Below are 25,754 nucleotides of genomic sequence, written 5' to 3'. Positions count from 1 at the left end.
AAGTCGTAACTACCCAAACAAGCCCCTGCAGTGCAAAAACATGGTAAGAGTTAAGAAAGATGGGATGTGATAGTTATAAAATCTTTCTGCAGCATAGAAACTGATGCAGTAAGACTTAATAAAGATCTTAAAAATAAGATTTTTAGGGGGAGGAAAAAAAAAAGCCTGCCTTGCTTCCTACCACCAGGTTTTGTTATTGCTTAGGTTAACTTTTCTTCTTGTTTTGGAAATCTTGGTTGTATCCATTCTGTAGCTAACCCTTCTGAAGTTAATTTGTAGTGTTTAGTAATATGACACACATCCTCACTATTTTTCCTCCTTTGCATGAAACACAGGCTTACACTCACAGTTTTTACTCATCTTTTCTTTTTCTGTTCCCCATTGCTTCTCTTTCTTCTGTGCTGCCTTTAGCGCTTCTGGTTTTTAAAATTCTTTCAGTTACCTCTATTTTAACACTTTTCCTTTTTAAAACATGGAAAAAAAGGGCAACATAGTATTCTGGCAGGGGCGATACTGTTGTGGGTGTCTGTTACATGCCACCAGATCAGGGTGAGGAAGTTGACGAGGCCTTCTACAAGCAGCTGAGAGCAGCCTCACAGTAACAGGACGTGGTCGTCGTGGGGGATTTTAATTTCCCTGATGTTTGCTGGAAGGACTACTCAGCAACCCAGCCACAGTCCAGGAGGTTCCTCCAGTGTATGGATGATAACTTCCTCATGCAAATGGTGGGTGAGCCAACCAGGAGAGGAGCGCTGCTGGATCTCATCCTCACTAACAAGGAGGGGCTGGTCGAAGCAGTAAAGGTTGAGGGCTGCCTTGGTTGCAGCGACCACAACATGGTGGAATTCAGGATCTTGTGTGGTAGGACCAGTAGAATAGCAAGTAGAATTGCAACCCTGGACTTTAGCAGGGCAAACTTTGGCCTTTTCAAGCAATTGCTAGGGGAAATCCCATGGGCAAGGCTGCTTGAAGGTAAAGGGGCCCAAGAGAGTTGGTTGGCATTCAAGGATTCCTTATTCCAAGCTCAAGATCAGAGCATCCTGACACGTAGGAAGTCAAGGAAGAGGGCCAGGAGACCTGCGTGGCTAAATAGGGAACTGCTGGGTATGCTCAAGTGGAAGAGGAGAGTTTACAGGTCATGGAAGGAGGGGCTGGCCACTTGGGAGGAGTATAAGGCTGCTGCTAGAGGATGTAGGAAGGCAGCTAGGATGGCTAAGGCCTCCTTAGAATTAAATCTGTCGAGAGGGGTCAAGGACAGCAGAAAGAGCTTTTTCAAATACATGGCAGATAAAACTAACACCAGAGGCAAGGTTGGCCCACTGGTGAACGGGATGGGTGCCCTGGTGACAGAAGATACAGAGATGGCAGAGTTATTGGATGCCTTCTTTGTCTCAGTCTACTCTGCCGGAGGCAGTCCTGAAGAGCCCTGTACCCCTGAGACCTCAGATGAAGTCAGGTCAGTGAAGCAGTTTGCCTTAGTCGATGAGGAATGGGTTAGAGACCAGTTGAGCAATCTGGACATCCATAAATCACAGTATCACAGTATGCTAGAGATTGGAAGGGACCTCAAAAGATTATCTAGTCCAGTCCCCCTGCCGGAGCAGGAATACCTAGATAAGGTTACACAGGAATGTGTCCAGGCGGGTTTTGAATGTCTCCAGAGAAGGAGACTCCACAACCCCCCTGGGCAGCCTGTTCCAGTGTTCCGTCACCCTCACTGAGAAGAAGTTTCTTCTCAAGTTTAAGTGGAACCTCTTGTGTTCCAGTTTGTACCCATGGGTCCAGATGGGATGCACCCGCGGGTGCTGAGGGAACTGGCGGAAGTCATTGCTAGACCACTCTCCATCACCTTTACCAAGTCTTGGGAAATGGGAGAGGTGCCTGAGGACTGGAGGAAAGCAAATGTCACTCCAGTCTTCAAAAAGGGCAAGAAGGAGGACCCGGGTAACTATAACCGGTCAGCCCCACCTCCATCCCTGGGAAAGTGATGGAACACCTTATCCTTGGTGCCAGCTTAAGGCATATCAAGGATAAGAGGGTTATGAGGGGCGGTCAACATGGCTTTACCAAGGGGAAGTCATGCTTGACCAACCTCATAGCCTTTTATGAGGAAATAACACGGTGGTTGGATTATGGCAGAGCGGTGGATGTGGTCTACCTTGACTTCAGCAAAGCATTTGACACAGTCTCCCACAGCATCCTCATAGCTAAATTGAGGAAGTGTGGTCTGGATGATCAGGTAGTGAGGTGGACTGCAAACTGGCTGAAGGAGAGAAGCCAGAGAGTTGTAGTCTATGGGGCAGAGTCTAGTTGGAGGCCTGTATCTAGTGGAGTGCCTCAAGGGTCAGTACTGGGACCAGTATTATTTAATATATTCATCAATGATTTAGATGAGGGAATTGAGTGTACTGTCAGCAAGTTTGCTGATGACACTAAGCTGGGAGGAGTGGCTGAGACGCCAGAAGGCTGTGCTGCCATCCAGCGGGACCTGGACAGGCTGGAGAGTTGGGCAGGGAATAACTTGATGAAATATAACAAGGGAAAGTGTAGAGTCCTGCATCTGGGCAGGAACAACCCCAGGTTCCAATATAGGTTGGGGAACAACCTGTTAGAGAGCAGTGTAGGGGAGAGGGACCTGGGGGTCCTAGTGGATGACCATGAGCCAACACTGTGCCCTTGTGGCCAGGAAGGCCAATGGCATCCTGGGGTGTATTAGAAGGGGGGTGGTCAGTAGGTCGAGAGAGGTCCTCCTTCCCCTCTACTCTGCCCTGGTGAGACCGCATCTGGAATATTGTGTCCAGTTCTGGGCCCCTCAGTTCAAGAAGGGCAGGGACCTGCTGGAGAGAGTCCAGCGCAGGGCAACTAAGATGATTAAGGGAGTGGAGCATCTCCCTTATGAGGAAAGGCTGAGGGAGCTGGGTCTCTATAGTTTGGAGAAGAGGAGACTGAGGGGTGACCTTATTAGTGTATATAAATATATAAAGGGGGAGTGTCACGAGGATGGAGCCAGGCTCTTCTCAGTGGCAAACAATGATAGGACAAGGGGTAATGGGTACAAACTGGAACACAAGAGGTTCCACTTAAACTTGAAAAGAAACTTCTTCTTAGTGAGGGTGACGGAACACTGGAACAGGCTGCCCAGGTGGGTTGTGGAGTCTCCTTCTCTGGAGACATTCAAAACCCGCCTGGACACATTCCTGTGTAACCTCATCTAGGTGTTCCTGCTCTGGCAGGGGGATTGGACTAGATGATCTTTTGAGGTCCCTTCCAGTCTCTAGCATACTGTGATGCATGTGCACTATTCCTTTTGGCTTACAGATAGCACTGTTGGTATAGCAGTGTTCTCTTAGTCGCAGCTGTTTCTGTGCATCTGTGTAGAATCCAGCACTCACTTCAGAGGTGTAGTGATGTCAGTGGAAGTTCACTTCAAGCATAAATTACACTGAGAGCTGTAGCATGTAAGCACTTAACATACTGATGCTATCCATGTGGTGCAGAGTCATTACGGAGTAAATAAGGTGCTGAAGAAATAAGATTTAAAAACATGCAAAGCATAAGCGTTACTCATCTGTACAGACTGTAGAATCAGGAAATGGTTTGGGTTGGAAGGGACCTTAAAGATCACGTGGTTTCCAACCCCTGTGCCACAGGCAGGGACACCTTCCACTAGACCAGGTTGCTTCAGGCCCCGTCCAACCTGGCCTTGAACACTCCCAGGGATTTAGAGCTTTTCCGGGCAACCTGTGCAGTGTCTCACCACTCTCACAGGAAAGAATTTCTTCCTAATGTCTAGTCTAAATCTGCCCTTTTTCAGTTTAAAACTATTTCCCCATGTCCTATCACTACACGCCTTTGTAAAAAGTCCTTCTCCAGGTTTCTTACAGGCCTCATTTAGGTACTGGAGGACTGTTAAAATGTCTTTCCCCACCAAGGATGGGTAATTTACAATGGGCAATTGCTCTTAACTTGACTATACCTTCAATGCAATAGCAAAACCTAAATGGTTAGATTCACTTTGACAGTGCATCTTCAGCATGGTGACAAAGTCCATTTCTGTGCTACAGAGAGAAGGGTTTCATGCCTCTTTGCTCCAGCTGAACCACTCTAAGGTACCAGTGGTATAAAAATCTTTCCTATTCATTTAGTGACAGTTCTAAAAGCATTGAATTGTCTAAAGTTAGAGCTGTCTTGAGTTAATTTTCAAAAAAACACTGGTGCCTCAGTGGGCCAGAGTTGCACATGTTTACATTATGGTCCTGTATTTTGCAGCTGTCTTCCCCATCCCCTCCATTTTAATGAGACCCAGTTTTTCCCAGAGCATGTTTCCTCATGTATGTTTGCAGGCTGCTTCTTTTTCTTATTTGCTAAATAAGGATTGGATTAATTCCTCATCTTACGGACATTAAGGTAATAAGTGTATAAAAATGAAATATTTGTATGTCATGTTAACATGACCATATAAATTCCTAGGGAAAACATTACTCTCACCTAGTTGGCATGTATTTGTGAAGTTATGCTGTTTCATTACATGCAAACTGGACGAGATACTTAACCTTTTATATTCCATCAGTGCTGGAGTTTGAGGCTATTGTAAGAGTTGCCGAGTGTAGCTGACCCCAGGACTCTGATCTTGGCTGCAGAAGCCCAATCTGGCACACTGAGTGAAGGATGTGGCCGTTGCTGTTCCCATTTGCAAGTCTAACCAGTAGTGAGGCTGATCACCTATGCCACTAGCCCAGCTGGACAGAAAGGCTACCACAGGTAGAGCAGTGTCTTTGCCCATGTAAGCACCAGTGGTGCTCATATAAACAAAAAATCAGATAGCCGGGTCCTGTTTATCCTCTGCAGCTGATCAGGGCTGAAGTTCACCCCTGAAAACACATGCACCTTCACTCTCTAGATTTCTAAGCAGAACCACTTTTACAGATAACTTCAATACTTGTACAGGCTCTAAGTCCAAATTAAATAGCCGTGCCAGGACCCTGGGCCCTTTACTCGGCTGCTGGTTAAGACCTTGAGTCCTTCTGGATACAGGTCTCCTCTTACTTGCTGGCAATTCCAGCTTAAAGATTGCCAGCAAAGTACACACATGATTAAATTCATTAGGAAAATAGAGTTGGATTTCATACCCACAGATATATACCCACCAATATTATTAATGCAAAGGAGTAAAACAATAGTCCGTTTTGACTGCTGAATTCAGTTTCTTATTTTAATTTAATTATCCCTACTTTCAGTCACTTTACAAAATGCATCAGTATGCCCTTCTTGATGAATCTTCTGGTCAGCAAGGATATACTTTTGCTTCAGAAGTAAGTAGGCACTTTGTACTCTCCCCTTCAATTTTAGGTTGTTTTCTCTCTTCCCCCCTGCTGCCTTTCTCCCTCACCTTTCTTAGACCTCTAACATGAAATTGTTGCTCCCAAGAGGAGATTCTGAACCTTGGAGCCACTGACTTTTCTGGCCGAGTGGCTCAGATATACAGTGTGACCCTTCATGAACAACGTGATATTTACTGAGTGGTGGGGATGTGTGAGGGAGAGCAAACAGTACTATTTTGTTGGAAAGTAAGTCTGTATTGTCTGACTATCTCTAACTTGTTGACTTTTGCTAGAAAACACAACCTGTACAAGTTAAATGCCAGCAATGTCAATTACTCTCAAACACCACTGCCTCGATTACTTTGACATTTACAGGTTAAAAAATAAAACCAACCAAACCTGCCAGTTGTAAGTGCTGAGGATTATGTCAGGGATAGCTTCAGCACTGCCTTATATTTAGTATGAATATCATCTTAATAAAATATCTTCAATTTTAATGTGCTTTACAGATTGGATTTCACAGAAGAGAGCAGTGTTTGTTGAGATTTAGTGATTAAATAAGCCAGTAATGACACCACAGATATATATGGCTTTAATCAGGATCAAACCATAAATTAGGGTGCAGTTCTGAATTTTCAAGTCTCAAACATTCTAGGAAAAAAGTAACCCATTATTGTAATCATGTTAATCAGGATCTGAAATACTAAGCTGGTATGTTGAAGTCCGGTATGTCATTAAAGGCTAACTACAAATCATACCATAGCACTTGCCAAGCAATATAATATTTGTAGATGTGTGCCTGTGCTCTTTCATCTTGAAACATCCACTTTCTACCAATTTCTAACTAATTTAACTAATAATCTGACTGAGTTTTAGTATTGTCTTTTCCCAAAGGGAAAGCAGTATTTTCCTCTTGCATATCAGGTAATCACTGAGTAAGACCTATGGCTTGATCACATTTTGTGTCCTGCTTCTGCTCTGTTTCTGTGTTTTCTGAGTATGTATATTGATCTTTAAGCTTATTAGAACTGGATTATTTTCTGTTTATTTTTCTACTGCTAAATAAAATTTTAATGTACGAGAACTTTAATTCCCTTTGTGTTACGTGTATTTCTTCTCCTTTTATTAACACTTCCATAACCATTCTGTCATGGCTTCTCTGTGGGAATATTGTGCTGGTTTTTAATTATTTTGGCTTTTTCCACTGATTTTCTGAACCTTTAAGAATGTAGGTAAGAATGACCTGTCATACACTGAGGTGGATCATCTGAAGATGGATATAGTTAGAGAGTACTTCAGTGTATTTCAGTTGAGCTGAGTTCAACTGAATTAAGCTGGATCAATTTGTAATTTTCTTGTTCTGTCAAGTGAAAATTTATATTTTTGCTTGATGTAAAAGGACATCTGTTACCTTTTGGTTTTGTTCATGTTATCTATCATCTATCTATACAAATGTAGAAAACCACAACTGGTTAATGATACTTCTTCCTAATATTATTTGTATTTTTGGTGGTTTCATATTCAAATGCAGTGTAAATGAGGATAAATTTAGCTTAGTTATTAGGAAGAAATTCTTCACTGTGAGAGTGGTGGAACACTGGCACAGATTGTCCAGAGAAGCTGTGGCTGTCCCATCCCTGGCAGTGTTCAAGGCCAGGTTGGACGGGGCTTGGAGCAGCCCGGTCTAGTGGAGAGTGTCCCTGCCCGTGGCGGAAGAGTTGGAACTAGGTAATCTTTAAGGTCCCTTTCAACCCTAACCATTGTATGATTCCATGCTAGCAAAATGTACCTTTGGTTACACCCTACTTAAAGAAAGGGGGCTGGGGGGAAGTTCCTGGTTGGAAACTCTTACGAAATCTCTTGGCATTCCAGTAGTAGATATTTTGTATCTCTTGTGTATTTTCATAGATCATTACTTCTTGAAGAATTAAAATTGCTAAAGTTATCTCTGTATGCCTTTTCGTAATAGTAGGACTACCAATACAGCTCTTCTATCTTTGATACTGTTGTCTTGTCTGTCATTGGGCAGTTTTTGCTGTTTTCTACCAGCTTTCCAAAATTTAAAGATATGTCACGGCTGTAATTTTGCACATCTGTGGAAATATATTTGTGTTACCTCTTCCAATATAAAAATAAATGAGTGTATTTGCTTTGATTTGAAGCTTCCTGTAAAAAGGGTTTGCGTGTTTGGATGATTTAATGCAAAAGCCTCAAGTGCAGTGGTCTGAAATGGTATGGGGAAATGGCAGTAAATCTCTCCTAAATTGCTGCAACATTTTTCCAATATTTTGTCATTATTTTTCACACTCCTCTTTATCCTACAGTACACATTCCACTTCAGTGTTGGTGTTTTTCTGTCCTCTGCAGGGAAGACTGAGAATTAGCTGTATCCATTAACACTATTGTAATTATTTGCTTGTACTTATTTAGGAAATTCTATTCCTAATGCATCTTTCTATCCTCTTAAATAAAGTTCAGATACTGTCTTAATCTTATTTTTAAATTAAAATTCTTAGTTTGTTTGTATTAATTTATTATAATCCCTTTGTCTTATTTCCATTTATTTTAAATTGCAGCCTGGCACCTGACTGTACTGTGCAGGCTTCAGCATCTTCTGCTCTAATGTTCTTCTGAAGTGCTCATGGCAAGTCTGCCACTGTTGTTTTTTATCGATCTTAGGTTTTCCCCCCATGTCTACATATTTTCTCCACATTTTTCTATTTTCCATAATTTTCACCTACTTTTACTATTATTCCCAGAAACAGAAAGAAAACTGACTTTAACCTTATACCAAGTGTAGTAGGGAAGATCATCCTTTACTAACCACCATAAGATGCTTTTTAATTTTGCTGTTTTTTAAGATTTCACAACTTTATATTATCATGTTAGCTTTAGGTCTGGAATTTCACCAGAGATGTGCCTGCCTCTCATTTTCCAGGTTCCATTTGATCTGTTGTGCTCTGTTTGGAAACTTTGCTGTCAGTCACCTTTGTTAGAAGCATGGGAAGACTTGAATACAATGCATGCCTTTGTAGGCATTGTTTCATGACCATGGCTTCATTAAAAACCATTTAAGGAAATGCTAAATCTCACACTTGCGACTTGTCCTAGCAACCTTAAACACTTTCTTAGTTTTACTGATTGTTTTCTGTTTTGTTACGCTTTTTTTTTAACCTCAGCTGTAAGCAGGCAATGGGAGAAGGCTGTTTTTAGCTCACTTGTCTGTTTGCAAAGGCTGGTGGAGATTTTGCTTTGCCTGTTGCATTTAAGCACCCACGTGCTGCTGCTTTTTATTTCTGAGTCTTTCCTGTGCATGGCTGATACAGGAGGAGTCTCCTACTGTTAGCTTTTGCATTTGAAATTCTTCAGCATTCTTTGCAGGGACTGAAGTCCCTATGCTTTTTAATATAAAACTGACTAAAAATAAATTTCTAGTTTACATATTTGAGTATGGTTAATTCTTAGCATGTGTTTTTAGTGTTGGAAAAATTCAGAAGTTTTTAATCTGTCGTTTTATTAGCATTTTGGGTTGTGACCTAGCGTGTGTAGCACATTGATCAGGTTGTGCTTACAGTGGAATTCTGCTCTGGTGGTGGATGCCTTAAATGAAAAGGGTTTTTTTCATTGTTTGCATGCCTCAGAATAGCTTCTTTTAAAGAGTGGCAAATTTTTCTTGAGGTGTGTGATAGGCAAACAGAAAAGTAAAAATAGAAAATAGTAATTAGATGGTAATTGTGTTTTGCATGTGTATGAATGCCTCAAAGGTGGGGTATTTTCTTCCTAACAATAAATTTTCATATATATACGCATGCAGCTTTTAGTGTCATTATTATTTAAAATGTAACTTTTAGTGGAATAACATGATGTTATGAATTAAAATGAGAGAGTTTGTTTGGGTTTGTTTTTCTTTTTTGCATCTTAATTTTATTAATTGACCTTTGCTGTATCATGTTGCAGAGGACATAGAAAAACCTGAAGAGTGAGCTACAAGTTTTCCTCATATCACATAAATTGTACTGACCCCACTAGATGGTGCTAATTGATAAATGTATGTCTGTGTGTGTGCGTATATATATATATATATATATATATAAAAAAGTATTTAATATTAATTGAAAGCATAGCTGCATAGCTGTCCGTGTCTGTGATTAAATTTTGTGGTTTGAATGGGTTGATTCTGTATCATTGACCTGTACGGAAGTGATCTCATCAATATTACTAGGAACTTGGGGAACCTGAATTGAATTGGATTAGGACTGAGTTGCATTGAGTAAAGGCTGTAAGGATGATGTTTACTGTATGCCCTAAGCAGAACTAAACCAAACTCTTCATGATTTACATTTAGCAGGCTCTGCCTGAATAGCGAAAGTGAAAAAGCACAAGACTATGCCAAGGTTTCTCAGTTTCTTTGCGGCAAATTCTATTTTTTTTTTTTTTTTTTGTCCACTTTCTTTAATTAATTTTTAATTGACATTTCTGTAAAGTGTTAGTTATGTGGGTTTTGGTGAAAAAAAAATAAATGTGACAACTAGATGAGCAGTTTAGCCTTTGTGTTAGAAATCTGTTTACTTGGTGAGCAGGGTTAAGAAAGTTCTTTCCTTTGGATTTATATTGTAAACAGAGCAGTGGAAATTACTTGGTTTTGGAAAAATGTCTGGAAATTAGGTTCCTTATAATGATGTAAAAATAAGACCTTGATTCAAATTTGTGATGAGTGTTTAAAAACAGTGGTATCGGGAAAATTGAAGATTACAGAGCATATCCTTAATGAGTAAAGGTACTTATGGGCAAATGAGAACCTTTTAATGTTTATATAATTTTTTTGTGTTTCTTTGAAGGAACAGACAAGGCATTTATTGAGTGAAATATTAAATCTAAGCACATATTTGTTTTGTTTCTAGCATCCAAATGAAATCTTGAACTTAGCTTTCAAGAAAGGCTATCAGAAATGAATTGTAGACTACCTGCTTTTACTGTGCAGTGCTCCTTTACCTTCCTATCAGATTTCCAGAGACAACTTTCACCTTTCAGTTCCATCTCACTTTAAAGCTGCTTCTTCAGCTGTATTTATTTGACAAAGCACAACCTTACAGTTGTTCATTTGTCCTGATAGCTTCTTTATTTGTAAAAGTGTTCTTTTAATTAATTGTTGGTTGTTTTTTTGTTTTGTTTTTTTTTTTTTTTTTCTTTAGTGCTATCTCCTTATTTTTAGCAAGTTACCTCTTCAGTTCTCTAATTCAGATTCTGGGGATAATTTAATTGCTCAGGGCAAGATGGGTATTGAATGGGTATTAGTATTGGCACAGAAAATATTGTAAATTTATGTCTGAATTCACTTTATAGCTCTTCCATTGCTAATCAACATACCAGCATAAAGCAGTGGGAAATAGTGGAATATTGGGAGGTTTTATTTATTTGCTGAATTAGATAATAAAATTTAGTCGCAAGTCATGAAATGTTCAGTATTACAGGTTTCCTAGATGTGTCTCAGCAATAAGATGTCAGTTGTTGCTGGTATATTTTTTGCTTAGGATTTCAAACAGTGATACCTTCCAAAATCCAGTCAGTCAGTTGTTGACATGATCTTTGCTCTTTATGTTGTAGCTGCATTCAGTCTGTTTGTTTCCTTTTCCAGTTCATGTTTAGTAGTATAATTACTTTTCTCTTTCAAATATTTTTTCTTTGAAATATGCAAATCTGATTTTCAATAGCAAGAATGAATATGTTTTTCTGTAGTAGAGGAGGCTGGTTTTTCTAAGAAAAAAATCCTCCTCTCAAATTCATAAAGATCTTTAAAGTACCACACTCCAACAGAGAAACACTTTTGCTGTATAAAATGGTAACATTATACAGGTACTGTTTAAAAAAGGTTTGTCATAAGGCTAAAGAAACGTTTACATTTCTTAAAATCTGAGCAATACCAAAACTTGCAGAATTTTTTAATTTCGGATGTTTTAGATAACTTCTCTGGATTATTTGTTACTCATAATAACAATTCAAATTAGTTAAACATATATTTTGCAGTTCTGTCGCATTACTTACAGACTCAGGTGATACCTAAAACAAATGTATCAATAGAGTATTTAAGTGAAAAAATTTGGCAAATTTCCTTAAAGAAAGAAAAACAAGTCTGTTGTTGGAATGTGGAATTGAAATACTGTTGACACGTATATATTTTTTTCTTTCCTGATTAAGTTTATTAGTGTCTTGAATTAAATAGTTTTTCCTCAAGTTTTGTTTTTAGAATCATTGTGAAACCATCAGCTGTTTGATAGCTGCAGTAAGAATTATTTCCATCTGTGTTTAATTACAACTGTGCAACTTTACTGAGTACTCTCTCAAAACTGAAGGGCTTCAGTGGGAGTTTTACAATTCCTTTACTGCTTGCATCAAGTATTCTTTAAGTAAAAGTCTATTTTTAAAGTAACTTAGACATTTCCTAATATAATTGTCATGTAAACAAATAGTGCAATTGGTTATAAGTATCTCACTATCAATAGCTGGAATATCCCAAGATTTAAGCTTACAATATTTTTTTTTTCTAGTTAGAAGTCATTTTAGAAGTATTGGCTTGAAAACTTAAGTACATTCTGTGTCCGTGTTAAGTCCTTGTCTTCTATTTAGTGATAAAGAAACTGATGTTTAGTTCCTTTGGTAATGTGCTTTGAAATTCTAGATAAAAAGTGGTGTCATAATCCTGAGAATTGTAATGTTTTAAAATTGCAGTCATTACATATCGACTTCAACAGTTTTTTTATATGCATGATTTATTTGCTATGTCTGCAATACTGCACAGAAGAATTTCCTGACAGTTGGGTCAGGACCTTTAATGAAAGATTTGGTGTATTATGATGTGAGTGATGAATCCTTATCATTGTTGTAATGAAAGGAAGAGAGAGAAATAAAGATATTTATGCATGCCCACTTCGAATTCTGTGTTTCAGAATTTAAGAGAATGCTTCATTGCAAAAAGTAGACATATTACTGTAATAATACTGGTCATGGGTGGGCAAAGATTGCCAAAGTGGTAGGGTATGGACAGGAGAGTGAAGAGGCACAAGTTGTGACCTGGAATCCTGAGTTCTGTATTGTTCTTCTGAAAAATTTCCCTCAAACTTTTACTGAATTTAAGATGTTTTTATATAGGTCAGTGTGTGCTTTTGGAGAAAAGAATTGTTATATTTTTATTTTAGCAAATTCAGAGTGGTACAGTTCAGACTGGTACTTCATGGCTTTACTGCTCAGATTTTGTCTTACTTGAAAATGTAAGGGTAATGCACTAAAATTATAAGGATCTTTCAGCATCCGTGAACTTCAATTTGAAGAGTGCTTGTTTCAAAGGAGAAAAGGTTTGATGTTGTTCTGTTCCTGCTGTTCAAGGACTGCATGTCCTTAGCTGACACAAGAGAGTGGCTTTATTCAAATTTGAAATTGTTCTGATGCTTCTTCCTTTGGAAATGGGGTTAGAAGTACAGAAAAACAATTTTGAAAATACTGTATACAGTAGTCATGTAGGCTGTTCGGCTCTAAAGGATCAGGGAAGTTTATTTTGGAGTAAATGCAACTTGTTTGGCTTTGGTCTGAACTTCCTCTGTCTACCTAGGGACCCTCTTCCTATAAGCAAAGTCATCAAAACCTTTTCTTGTTACTGCCAAAAAAAAAAAAAATTGCATTTGAATGAAGTCTATGAAATCTCATATAATAGCAGCTTTATTTTATTGTATAAGGAACAATGAATTCAAAGTGAAAAGTGTTTCTTACAGAAAAACAAACATTTTAAGAAACTCTGCAAGGAATAACTGGGTTTGTAGCCAGTATTTAATCTGTTTTGCTTAACATTGCAGAAATAAAATAGCTAATGCATTAGTCTTATTACCGTATGCTTTTATATTCATCCAGGCCAGGTTTTTCTTATTCTTGAGTCCTTTTGCCTTTTTTATTTTTTTTATTTTTATTTTTTTGTGATACAGGCTTTTAAAAATGAAGGAAAAAAAGGGCAGCATTTCACAAGATAAGTTATAATGGGGATAAATCACAAATAACCGTGTTTAGAGTACTCTGTAAATGGAAATGAATAAGGAAATTAACATTTCATGTATTTGCTATTTTAATCTCTAACCTTCTAGTACTTTCAGGGTCCTACTTGAAAAATAATTACCAATTGTATGAAAAGTAGGTGGCATGCTGTGGGTTATTGGTAGTTAAGGAAAAAGTATGCGATCATAGGCAGATTATAGGTAAGGCCACTAATGAATCAGACTGCAGGAGTTCCATCAGACTGATGAGAGGGCTGCAAAAACTGGGGACAGATTGAAAGTGTTTGGATTTAGCTTAAAAATGTCTGGAGAAATACCTAAGTTTTCGTGTTGAAGAGGCCATCACAAAGTGAGTAATTGTTCCCCAAGATCGGTTGAGAAGTGAGGAGCTGTTGCTACTGTGGCTGTAGTATCTCAGAAGGGGCTCGGAGGCAGGTCAGAAGGTACTCCTTGCAGGTGCTAGACAAAATTGTTGGTATGTTGAGCAATGGTTTGATTCTGTGTGGCAGGGATGCCTGACTCCTGTTGTGTTGGGGTGCCCTGCCTATTCTTTGCACAGTATTAGGCTCTGCTTACATCCCTGAGGTGCTGCTTAAATTGTTGGCAGAATACCAAGAGCAAGCTATTCATGAGCAAGCCTAACCTGGAGCATTTTGTATCATTAGAAATCTATAGAATTTACCTCTTTGACTTGGCTATGAGCAGAAGCAGCTGGAGGGGGTGTTGCCATTTTGTATATGGCCTCTATCGTTTTCAGTTCAGTTTCTGTATGTGCAGACAGAGAGGTTGTGTTCATCAAGTTCAGGATACATCTGTTCCTTTCCTTCTGATGAAAGTGTCGGATCATCCTCAGCTACCCCAAGAAGTTATACAGCGCCCAAATTAATTTAAATAGGTGGCACACTATTTTCAAGGTACTTACCTGGTCTTGGTTTTAACCACACGTTAAGCAAGGAAATGTTACTTTTCCATATTACAGTAGAGAATAGATGGACTGTCATTCAGGAAGGCGGTAGTGAAGTAGGGAATTAGTTGCTCACCCCATTATAGCAGGCTTATACTTTAGAACTTTTGCTTTAAAGTTACTGTGTCTGGACTAAATGTTACTGTTGAGCTGCTGTGCCACTAATCCCACACTTAACTGAACTCACACCTTTCTTACCTGTTTTTGTGCTCTCAAAATGGATAATAAAAGCAGTCTTCTCTGTCAGGTGTATTTTTTCTGCATTTAAATCTTACTGACAGGTGAACAACTGCTTGCTTACAGTGTGCTGTCCAGATTAAGAAAACTGATTCTCTGGTGCTATAGCTGTTGCTCTAAAATGTTCCCAATTAATGTAATTTTTTATATTTAATGGCTCTCTGCTTTTGAGCTAAGGAGGAAGGCATGGCGTATGAGCATAATGGAGGCATTCACTAATTTTCTTTCATATGCTTTGGTGACACTAGCATGAAGATGTGAAATTCTGAATTTAGAAATAAGACGTAGATCTAAGACATAGATCTGCAGGCATACCCCACTGTTCATGAAGTATGTGTGTGTTAAAAGTGTCAATACCTAAGCACTTAACAGATAATGAAGTACTTTTTCCATTAAAAAAGGAATGTGATGGGAAGGTGCAATTTCAGTAAACAGTGTACTTGGCACGGAGAAGCAAGAGCAGGATCACCAGGCTCATCAGTTGCTCACTTAATGGCTGTCTTGTTTTTCTCAATACTGGAAGAGTGGAAGAGATGTGTTTTCATTTTATGGTAAAAATCAAGAGATGGGTCCTTATAGGCCTGAGAATTTGATTAGATCTAGTTAAGACAAAATCCCATCTGCCAATGCCCTTGTGACCTTGTCAGACTAGTCTCGGAACTGCTTCATATGTGAGACTGCCACAAATAAACCTCTCAGTGCAGGTGTTCTTCCTGTCTCTTCCTGAACCATTACATTTTCTCTGTCACGATAATCTTCTTCATATGCCTCCTGCTCATCAAGATTGATCAAGGGTGAAGGACAGAAAAATAGGTTAATGAGGCACAGTGTTAAATGATTGAGGAAGAAACTCTGAAACCACAGATTTTAAAAAAATCTGTGGATAATAGGATTTTACTGTACAATTTACTGCAATATGCACAGCCATTTTTTTCTATTGTGCAATTTCTAGCTAGATAATAAAAACTAGTAATTTGGCTGGAATGACTAGCGACTCACATGATCTGATTTTTTTTCTTTTTTTTTTTTTAGCAAGGCTCCTTTTGCTAGGTGAGAAAAGCTGCCTTCTTTCCCCATGAGGTTGCTTGTTTTAATTTCTAGCATGCTGTGCTGCTTTTATTGGCTTTAACAATCTTAATTCATAATAATCCCATGATTTTTGCCATCACTGATAACTGGGCACTTCTGCCGTAACACCTCTGGCACACATAGAAGCACTCCATAACCACATTCTTGCTGAATCAAAGTTCAAGCAGCAAGTGCTTCTTGAGAGTGTAGGTTGTGGCTTCTCCAGGCATTGCTGCTGATTTGCATTGATAACACTTAATTTAAAATAATTCCACCCCAATAACTTTGCAAATCTGTAGATAACACACCATTATATAATTTTTACAAAAGGTAACCTTGACAAGGAAAATGCGCTTAAATATAATTTAATCTAGCTCTATTACCACATTTTGTAACTTAGAAAAATTACTGTTATTGTGCATATAGCTTGAAAATGTGTTTCTGAAATTGCAATGCAATTAGAAATTTCTGGAGTTCTGTTTTGAAAATAGGGGATTCTGAATGTTGGGTAAAGGACAGTTCTTAAGTGTCGTTCAGCACAATCATGGACTCTTAGCAACATTGTCTTTAAGGATTGAATAGATGCTAGTGTAGATTTAGATTGGGCATGAAGAAGAAAATATTTACAGTGAGGGCAATGAGACTCAGAAACGGATTGCCCAGAGAAGTTGTGGCTATCCCATCCCTGGCAGTGTTCAAGGCCTGGTTGAACAGAGTTTTGAGCAAGCTGCTCAGGTGGAAGGTGTCCCTGACCATGGCAAGGGTGTTGAACTAGAGGATCTTTAAAGACTATGATTCTATGCTTGGAGCATGGTTTGTATGCTTTAAACATAACTGCAAAGATTTTTATGATCCCAGAGCACTTTGGTCTTGATATACATGTTTGTGTTTGTTGGCTTTTTTCAAATAATGGACTTCAAGTATACATATGACCTGGAAAAGGGAGTGTTCACAGTTTCTTTTGTTTCATGTGCTCTGCTGTAGCACAAAAATGAACTCAGTAGAAATCACATCCATTTCTTGCAACTTTAGGACCTTGATAATAACAGGTTCACTGTAGATTTGACATGACTGGGTTTAGTCTTCGATGGATAAAATGTTTTAAACTGAGAGAAATTAATAAAATCCCATCAAGTTCACTCTTGGGGGCCTCATTTCAGTTCTGTGAATGAGTTGCTTACTTTAAAGGAGTACTAAAGTGTCGTGGTTTAAGCCCAAGCTGTAAATCAGACCCACGCAGTCTATTGCCCCCCCCCCCCCCCCCCCCCCCCCTTTCTTCCCTCCGCTTCTGGAGGGACGGGGAGGAGAATCAAAAGAATGCAGCTCCCACGGGTTGAGATAAGAACAGTTTAATAACTAAGGTATAACACAAATCACCACTGCCGCCACCAACAATAACAACGACAAGAGAAATAACAAGGGAAGAGAATACGATACCGCCCGCCGGAAAAGACAGCCCGCCCGACCAGGGGACGTGCCCTTCCGGGTAGCTCCCAGTTCCATCCCCTGGCATGACGTGCTGTGGTATGGAACACCTCCTTGGCCAGTCTGGGTCAGGTGTCCTGTCCCCGCTTCCTCCCGGCCCCTCCTCCTCCCTGGCAGAGCATGAGACTCACAAAATCCTTGGTCAGTCTAAACATCAGTGTTACCAGTTTTTTTTGTTCCCAAGCCAAAAGTCAAAAACACAGTACTGCAACAGCTACTAAGAAGGAAAAAAAACCAAAAAACTGACTGCCACTGCTGAACCCAGGACATAAAGGAATTAGTTACCGAGTTTAAAAAGGGCTAGAAACATCTCATTTTTCAAAGCGTATTAAGGTCTCCAGTTGTAACCCTTCTTCTCTCCTCTCTGAAGAAAACACCCTTTAGCAGCATATGAGATAAGGCTAAAGCTAAGAAGTTTGCATTTTGCAGTTTCCATCGAAGAATCTAGATGTCTTTTGGGTTATTCCCTTGTTTCAGCTGCTTGCAGGGAGTGGAAACAAATGATGCAAAAGCAGTCGCACATCACCAGCTGACCAATGCCCATCCAGTCCCCAAGTAATAACGGCTTTGAGAAAACATGACGCCATATGGTATGAGAGATCCCTTTGGTCAGTTTGGGACAGCTGTCCCAACTGTGTCCTCTCCTAGACTCATGGCCATCCCCAGCCTACTTGCTGTGGGGGGCAGGGGAGCAGAGTAAGAACAGAGAAGGCCTTGATGCTGTGTAATCACTGCTCAGCAATAGCTAAAACATTGCTGTGTTACCAGTGCTGTTTTGGTCACAGATCTGTAATATAGCACTGTACAGGCTGCTATGAAGAAAATGAACTTCCACCCAGCCAAGCCCATTACAAGAGACACTCTGCAGGTTTTCTGATTTTTCAAAGTAATTTTATGCTATAGTGATTATAGTGATAAAGAAGCTTATAATTCTATCACAGTGAAAGTTGTTAGTTCTTAAGGTTATTTATTGTTGTTCTGAATGAGTTCTGGCTACTGGCTCTCAACTGTTTAGGCAGAAGTAACAATGAGAAACTGAACATGAGCCAGCACTGTGCGCTCGCAGCCCAGAAAGCCAACTGTATCCTGGGCTGCATCAAGAGGAGCGTGACCAGCAGGTCGAAGGAGGTGATCCTGCCCCTCTACTCTGCTCTCGTGAGACCTCACTTGGAGTATTGTGTGCAGTTCTGGTGTCCTCAACATAAAAAGGACATGGAACTGCTGGAACAAGTCCAGAGGAGGGCCACGAGGATGATCAGGGGACTGGAGCACCTCCCGTATGAAGACAGGCTGAGAAAGTTGGGGCTGTTCAGCCTGGAGAAGAGAAGGCTGCGTGGAGACCTCATAGCAGCCTTCCAGTATCTGAAGGGGGCCTATAAGGATGCTGGGGATGGACTATTCATCAGGGACTGTAGTGACAGGACAAGGGGTAATGGGTTCAAACTTAAACAGGGGAAGTTTAGATTGGATGTAAGGAGGAAGTTCTTTACTGTGGGGATGGTGAGGCACTGGAATGGGTTGCCCAAGTGTTCTGGGTTCAGCAGTAGCAGTCATTTTTCTCCTTCTTAGTAGCTGGTGCAGTGCTGTGTTTTTGACTTTCAGCTTAGGAACAGCGCTGATAACACCGATGTTTTTAGTTGCTGCTCAGTAATGTTTAGTCTGAGCAAGGACTTTCTGAGTCTCATGCTCTGCCAGGAAGGAGGGGAAGCCGGGAGGAAGCAGAGACAGGACACCTGACCCAGAGTAGCCAAAGAGGTATTTCATACCACAGCATGTCGTGCCCAGGGTGTCAAACTGGGGGCAGTTACCCAGAAGGGCAAGATCACTGCTGGAGTCAGGCTGGGTATCGGTCAGTGGGTGGTGAGCGGTTGTATTCTCTTCTCGTGTTATTTCCCTTATCATTATTATTGTTGGTGGTAGCAGCGGTGGTTTGTGTTATACCTTAGTTACTGGACTGTTCTTGTCTTAACCCGTGGGAATTACATTCTTTTGATTCTCCTCTCCATCCTTCCGGGAGTGGGGGGAGGAAGGGAGGCGTGGGGAAGGAGCGAGGGAGCTGCGTGGCTGACTGGGCTTAAACCACGACACCAAGGAAGGAGTGAATGCTCCATCCCTGGTGGTGTTCAAGGCCAGGTTGGACAGAGCCTTGTGTGACATGATTTAGTGTGAGGTGTCCCTGCCCATGGCAGGGGGTTGGAACTAGATGATCTTAAGGTCCTTTCCAACCGTAACTATTCTATGATTCTATTCTAAGTATTTTTATGCTATTAGCCAGTATTTGAATTCTTATGAACTAATATTTCAGCTCTTTGGAACAAGAGTTTGAAAGAAAATTGCTCATCCGTTGTGATGAAACTCTTTTGCTGTGGAAAATTGGGCCAGAATAGAGGTATCTGAATATCTGGTTTTATGTCTTCAGAGGCTTGTCTAATACTTGTAACATTCTGTACTGTGCAATCAATTTATATTTGAGGCAATTTAATATTACTATGTGGAATGAAATTCTCTTTGCAAACTTTGAGTAGTTAGCTATGATTTATGCAATTTTATTTTGTCTTTTCTAAAACGCGTAAGGCTATATTCTTAGCAATGTTCTATGTCTCTAACTGTAATACAAATCAATTGGCCTGAATAGAATGTGATTTAAAAGCTCTACATGTTCTAAGAAAGTAATTTTTCAAGATGGCACATTGGGTACTTGAAATGAGTTATCATTTGATTTGGTGCTCAGCTTTCCTACACCTCATGTGTTCATCGCACCATATTACTGCAGAGTTGTTGATATGTTTAAGATCATTAGTATGCCAAAGCAGCAATGATAAATGCTATAAGAAGGTTTGGGAACAAATTAGTAGTTTTGCATTCAGTGCATAATTTTGTGCTGTGTAAATAGGCTTACAGACACCCACTATAAATGAAGAAAAAATTGGCAATTTTTTCTGGTTCCTTTCATCTGACACAGTGGGGTTCTGGGAGGAGAAAAGGGGGGAAATAAACAATCTTATAATTAAAATTCTACATCAAGCAAAATATGCACACTCTTTCAGCACAGTATGGTATGCAGTTATAGTTGAATGTTTTTATCATTGTTTCATTGTAGCCCATCATTTATTTTTTTGCTTCTAAAGTACTTTGTTTTTCCTGGACTCAAAGTTGTTGGTCAGTTTAGATAGTGACCTTCCTATCTAGAGTTAAGGTAGTACTATTAGTGATCAAATGAAAACCCTAATACTCATCTTGAAATACCACTGTGTAAGTGTTAGGACTATTCATAAATGTGTCCTTTGCATCATTAGTACCTTGGAATGATTTTGATTGTTCCGGTTATTATAGAAGCAGGACAGAAATTGCAGATGAACCCAGAACTAGCACTTAACTGTCTCACCAGTTTCTGTTTTGCTTTCTTTCACCATTATCTTTACCTGTTGACATTTCTTAATATAAACGTGGTCCTTTTTGTAGTAACATCTCTATGGCTTGTGGTGTGACTAATGGAGTTAAAGACTCTTGCAAACAGTGCATGAGCCTGAACCTTTGATGGATAGTTAGCAGCTTTTCTATATAAGAGAGTTTTTCATTATGTATTCATGCAAGTAAACCAATAAATACAGAAGCTGCATGATTTTTCTCAGTGCTTTGTTTCAGGCATTCTTGTTGTTGATCTGTTATGAAGAATATAATGAAGAGAGCAGTTAGAAAAAATGTTATGTCTACTGTTACAGACTTTGTGCAACAATATACTCAATGCCTGTCTTCTAGATATGTCTTGGTGCTTTGTATGCGTGTTTTTGTTGGCATCCTAGTTCTGATCAGGAGTGTACTTTTATAAAGCAATTTCCCATATTCTTAACTTACGCTGCTTTGGTTTGCATAAGCAAGCATCAGCAGTCGAGTACATGAGATGGATTCCTTTCTACTGAAACTAAACAAGGAGATTAGCTACTAATGGGAATTCAGCAGGCAAGACTAGACTAGCCTAGTCCAGAGTAAAGCCCCAGAAATAATATGTGGCATGGTGATTAGGTCCTCAATGCTAATTCTTCGGTTGCATTAAACAAAGGTGGTGTTGCATGTTTTTATGCATGCGTGATAGCCGAATTTTGTGCATGCATGTATTTTATTTCCATACTGAGATACCTCATCCAGTAAATCATAAACAAGTGAGGGAATGTTTGTGTAACTAATAGGAGGATATAGGCCTCTGATGTTTCTCAAAAGCTGGTTCACTGTTCCAGAATTACTGTCTGCTGTAGAATGATGGTCAGTACAATATTCGCTCAAGATCCTCTTCAGTGCATACTGTCATGATGATGTGATTGCCTTAAAAAAATCTTTTATCCAGAGGTGTTGACACATCCGAGTACTTTATGACACCCCTGCATAGTTGTCAGAATATTTCATAAATGTGTGTGATGCTTCTTGTCTTTCATGTGCTAGTATGGCTCACTAATGTTGATACAATGGATTTTTCTGTTACGTTTGCATATTATATGCTTACATGCACTTACTCTTTACCAGTGCCAGTTACTCTGTCAAAAAGACTAAGTTGGTCTTTTTGGCACCTTATTCTTTAGTTACTTTTGATTATTAATTAAAGCTTTAGTTTGATTTGGGCCCTTTCTGCATTTTGCTACCTCTTGTTCTCTGCACCACCAATGCTTTTTGCAGAGGCTTTTCAAACAAGGCATGTCTCTGGTCTCTTAATCTTGCACTTGACTACTGCAGCATAATATGTCTTCACAGTCTGATTGTTTGGTTTGCTTTCTTTGCTAATTCCTCTTAAAATTTAGATTGATCAATCCGTGTAACAAGTAAAATAATCTGGAAGAAAGAAGGTAAACTTTCTTTTAACCAATTGTGTACATAAAATTTAGCTTTAGTGCTTTCTCAAATAGTTGAGGTGTGTAGTCATTAAGTACATACTCAGAGCGTATTCATATGAATATAAGCATATGGGCAGTAAGATAGTTCCAGGTGACTTAAATGTGTTGGTTGTCAGTAATCTTTTGTTAGAAAGTAGAAAAAAAGAAAGTGGAAGCAAAGAAGCTGGAAAAATCCTTTTTTTTTTTCTTTTTTTACCCCCAAGAAAGAAGGGGAAAAAAGGACAGAAAGACAAAGCCGATGTGATATAGAGAAGCAGGGATAGGAATGGAGGAGGTTGTAAAAACTGAAAGACAGAAGTCTTAATGTTCTTTTTAGATCTCAAAATTATGTCTAATAACTAGGGTTCCATATCTGTTTTGGAAATTTATTTTGCTTTGATGTACAGAACATTTGAAACTTCATTAATTCTAGCAGTTTTCTGCATCTTTAGTATAGCTCCGTGTCGTTGATAGGAAACTATTTTTCCAAAGCAGTTACAGGAAACTACTTTCTATTTGCCAAAGCTTTCAGTATCTCCTTTAAAACCGTTCTGTTCTTATGCATGAGGCTGTAGGAACATCAAGCAGTTAAAGACTGTATTTCTTCAGCTTCAGAAAAAGGAGATAACATGTCTGATACGCTGCATTTCTTGGGTGGCATCATATTATAATGAAAATACCCCATTTTGAAGCGCTGTTTTAAATTTTCCAGAAACTTTGTAAGTGGAGAACTTTCTAAAAGATAGCTGTTAAATCTTGGATTTTAATACCGATAGGAGGCATCTTATCTGAAGCCAGGTATGTAGTTTGTAGGTGTGTAGTATTGTTCTGTAGAGCCTTTCACAAAAATTCTGCTTGCACAACTGTACTGGAGCCCACTAAATGCTAATAAAACTATTGTTGTATTAAGGGGATTCCTTCCCAGAAGGAGCTGGGGTATTAGAAACTGATGGTGATATTCTGTGTACATGCTTGTCCCCATCCTGTGGTGTTTTGAGCCGTATGATATTGGAACTGTACCTGGAAATTAAGAAATCCAAAAGGAGAAACAGATTATTTTGTAGGATTCTTTGCTTAAGATTTTTGGTTTTCTGACTCACAAAACTCCCTGTGGGTTCTTAAAGAATCCAGGCTGGGGACGCTGCAGAAAATGTATTACTGCTATACTTCCTTAGCAAAAGCTTAATTCAGTCTCTCTGGGAAAATCCAGAAACAATTTCTCTTGCCTACAAATGTGCCAAAAATTGTATAAATTTGCAAATGATTATTTTTCCCTCTTGGGGCATATCTTCACGGTAGGTTGTCAGTTTTTGGAGAACCTTGTAAGTCTTCCCAAAGTACCCTTACAGTGAAAAGAATAGGTAGTCATAAAAAAAATAATAAAAACCCAAACCCCCAGCAACTTAGTCATCTGTTCAGCAGAACAGTTTTATATGTTTTATTTACGTAACTCCTGCTTTTACAGACTTGGTCTCATCTGTGAAGAGATTTTTCAGGGTTCAAGCCTTACACTTGAATGTCAGAACTTAAAACAGATGTACTATATTTTTATTTTTTAAGCGTCTCATACTTCATACTTCTCTCAGAGTGTTTCAGGATGGTTTTAATCTCTGTTATAGTTTAATTTCATTGAGTGAGATTTGTAAAGGGGCAAAGTACTTGCACCACCTTATCCTGTTTTGCTTTTCATTTCTGCATTTGCCGAGCTCACTGTGTTCCTTTTCATCAATGTGGTCACTTAATCTAGATATTTAAATTCCAAATTCTACTTGCATAAGAATTGAAGTTTGGAAATATAATGCTAGTTGTGCATATATTAGCATGATTTAAAAAAATTCAGATTCGGTAAAATAATTAGCTGAAAGACCACATGTAGGGAAGCTGCCAAAACATTTGGGCTGTGTGCACAGTAGTTTTTCTAAAGGTGGTTGTTGTAAATGCCATCATTTGTCACCCTGAAGTCTGAGAAATTCAAAGGGCACCAGATAAGTTTGTAAGCGTGCTCTGTCATCCTTGAAAGGCAACAGAAAGAACCTAGTCCCCAGCGACTAGGGAAAGGCAAGTGCTGTACCTGTCTGCAAAAAAGGTCAAAATACAATGTGGGAAACTAGAGACCAGTCAGCCTTACTGTGATTTGTGAAGAAAATTACAGACCAAAACGTCTTGGAACACATTTTTAGAGATGTGGAGAGAAGCTGCCTGAAAAGGCATTTTTGCTTCAGTGAAATTTTTGCTTTGTCAGTTGAATCACACCACATCTCCCACCTTAGTGCTGCATCCATTGGGCATGTATAATTTTTCTTTTTTCTTTTTTTTTTCAAAGGTAGGTTATGCAAGAATGTCTCAGTGTTTGCTTGTTTTCTGTCTTTTAATTTCACTGCTAAACACACCTGCAGGTTGTCCTGGCTAAAAACAGCTTCCTCAGCAGTGACACTTCTAATTTCTGTACGAAAGCAGAAGATAACATAGAGAGCTGCTTTTAACCTCAGAGTTGATGGAAGCTCAGCCTGGATAAAATCAAGATGTTGACTAAAGCAATCAAAAAACCTGAAGGTTTTGAGACTTTTGATTTATTATGCCTTTTAGTTATGCAAGTTCACAGTCTTTAATAAATCACAAATTTCTGCTAAATTCAGGGAGCTGCAGCTCCTTGCTTTATTTAGTTTCTATGCTTTATGAGCTAGACATATGAAGTTGTCCAGTCACTTACGCTTTTGGTGACATCCAGTGTGGATTAGTCTTACTTTGCTCAGTAAAAATTGTCTGCATAAGCTATGTAAAGTTCAGACATGTTCTGGAGATAATAGCGCCTTGCATTTAGTTTCCAGATGAGGTACAAAACTTGCTGTTCAGAACACATGATTTTACAACTTAGCAACTGAGTGACTGTGTTGTGTTCATGCTTCATCTTGATGTTTGAGAACTTTGGTATTCTTTAACTAATGATCTATAGAAATAAATCTTACTAAGATAACAGAAATGATGAAGGAATTGATGAAGACTTAGATCTTACTATGCCACATTGCATTAACAAAGTATTACTCTGTTTTTACTTCAAAGAACCTATAGTCTGAATAAGTAAAACTATACATGGACTTAGAAACTGTAATGAAGCGCAGCAGAATACAGGAAAAACCTCAAGCACAAGTTTCGCTGACATGGCTTTATCTTGTGATGGGTGTAGTTATTAGGAGTCCAATTTAAATTCAAAGGAAATTTGGGGAGAAGGCTAGGGGAGTCCTGGGCAGTGAGAGGAGCGAGTGCTGCCAGGGGTAAATGTAAGTGGAGAAAAGCAAGTGTGGAAGAAAGGGGAAGGCTGGAGGGATCAGCCAGTGAAAAACAGTGATGATCTAGTCAACTACAAACATTTTAAGTATGCAAAGACCACTGGTCTATTTGCTGTTTAAAGCTGGCCTTGCTGCCTGTCCCGTTTATCCCACAGCAGCAAGCTGAGGAGGTTTAGGGTACTGCTGGGGAGGTTTAGGGTACCACTGGGGTTCCTGCCCCCCAAGGACATACGGCACTCCCCAGCCAAATTCTGCACCCTGCAGCCTCTGCCAGACCCAGTTTTCCCCTCCTTGCCAAGTACAGAAGTCCCTGATTTAGCTCCTTCCGCAACTCCTCCAACCATCTGGAGTCCATGCCTCCTTCAGAGCAGTGGAACTGAAATGAAAATAGAAGAATGGGGTGTGTTTGCATCGGTTCATACTACCGTTGTCTTCTTTTCTTATATTTTAATTAATATTTGTACATCTGCATGTCTTTAGGAAAAATAACATAA

At 39.3% G+C, this 25,754-nt stretch overlaps 1 protein-coding gene across 1 annotated transcript in view; it reads left to right on the top strand.

Annotated features, from left to right (window-relative positions):
* MPP7 (MAGUK p55 scaffold protein 7) overlaps positions 1–25,754 on the top strand; it is a gene marked incomplete at both ends in the record, with an annotated part of 116,406 nt that overhangs the window by 22,296 nt on the left and 68,356 nt on the right. The window lies entirely within an intron of this gene.

Source organism: Psittacula echo (assembly GCF_963264785.1).
Source record: "Psittacula echo genome assembly, chromosome: 2".
In the NCBI taxonomy this organism is placed as follows: Eukaryota; Metazoa; Chordata; class Aves; order Psittaciformes; family Psittacidae; genus Psittacula; species Psittacula echo.
The sequence above is the reverse complement of the archived record's forward strand: the minus strand, read 5'-3'. Positions and strand labels throughout refer to the sequence as shown.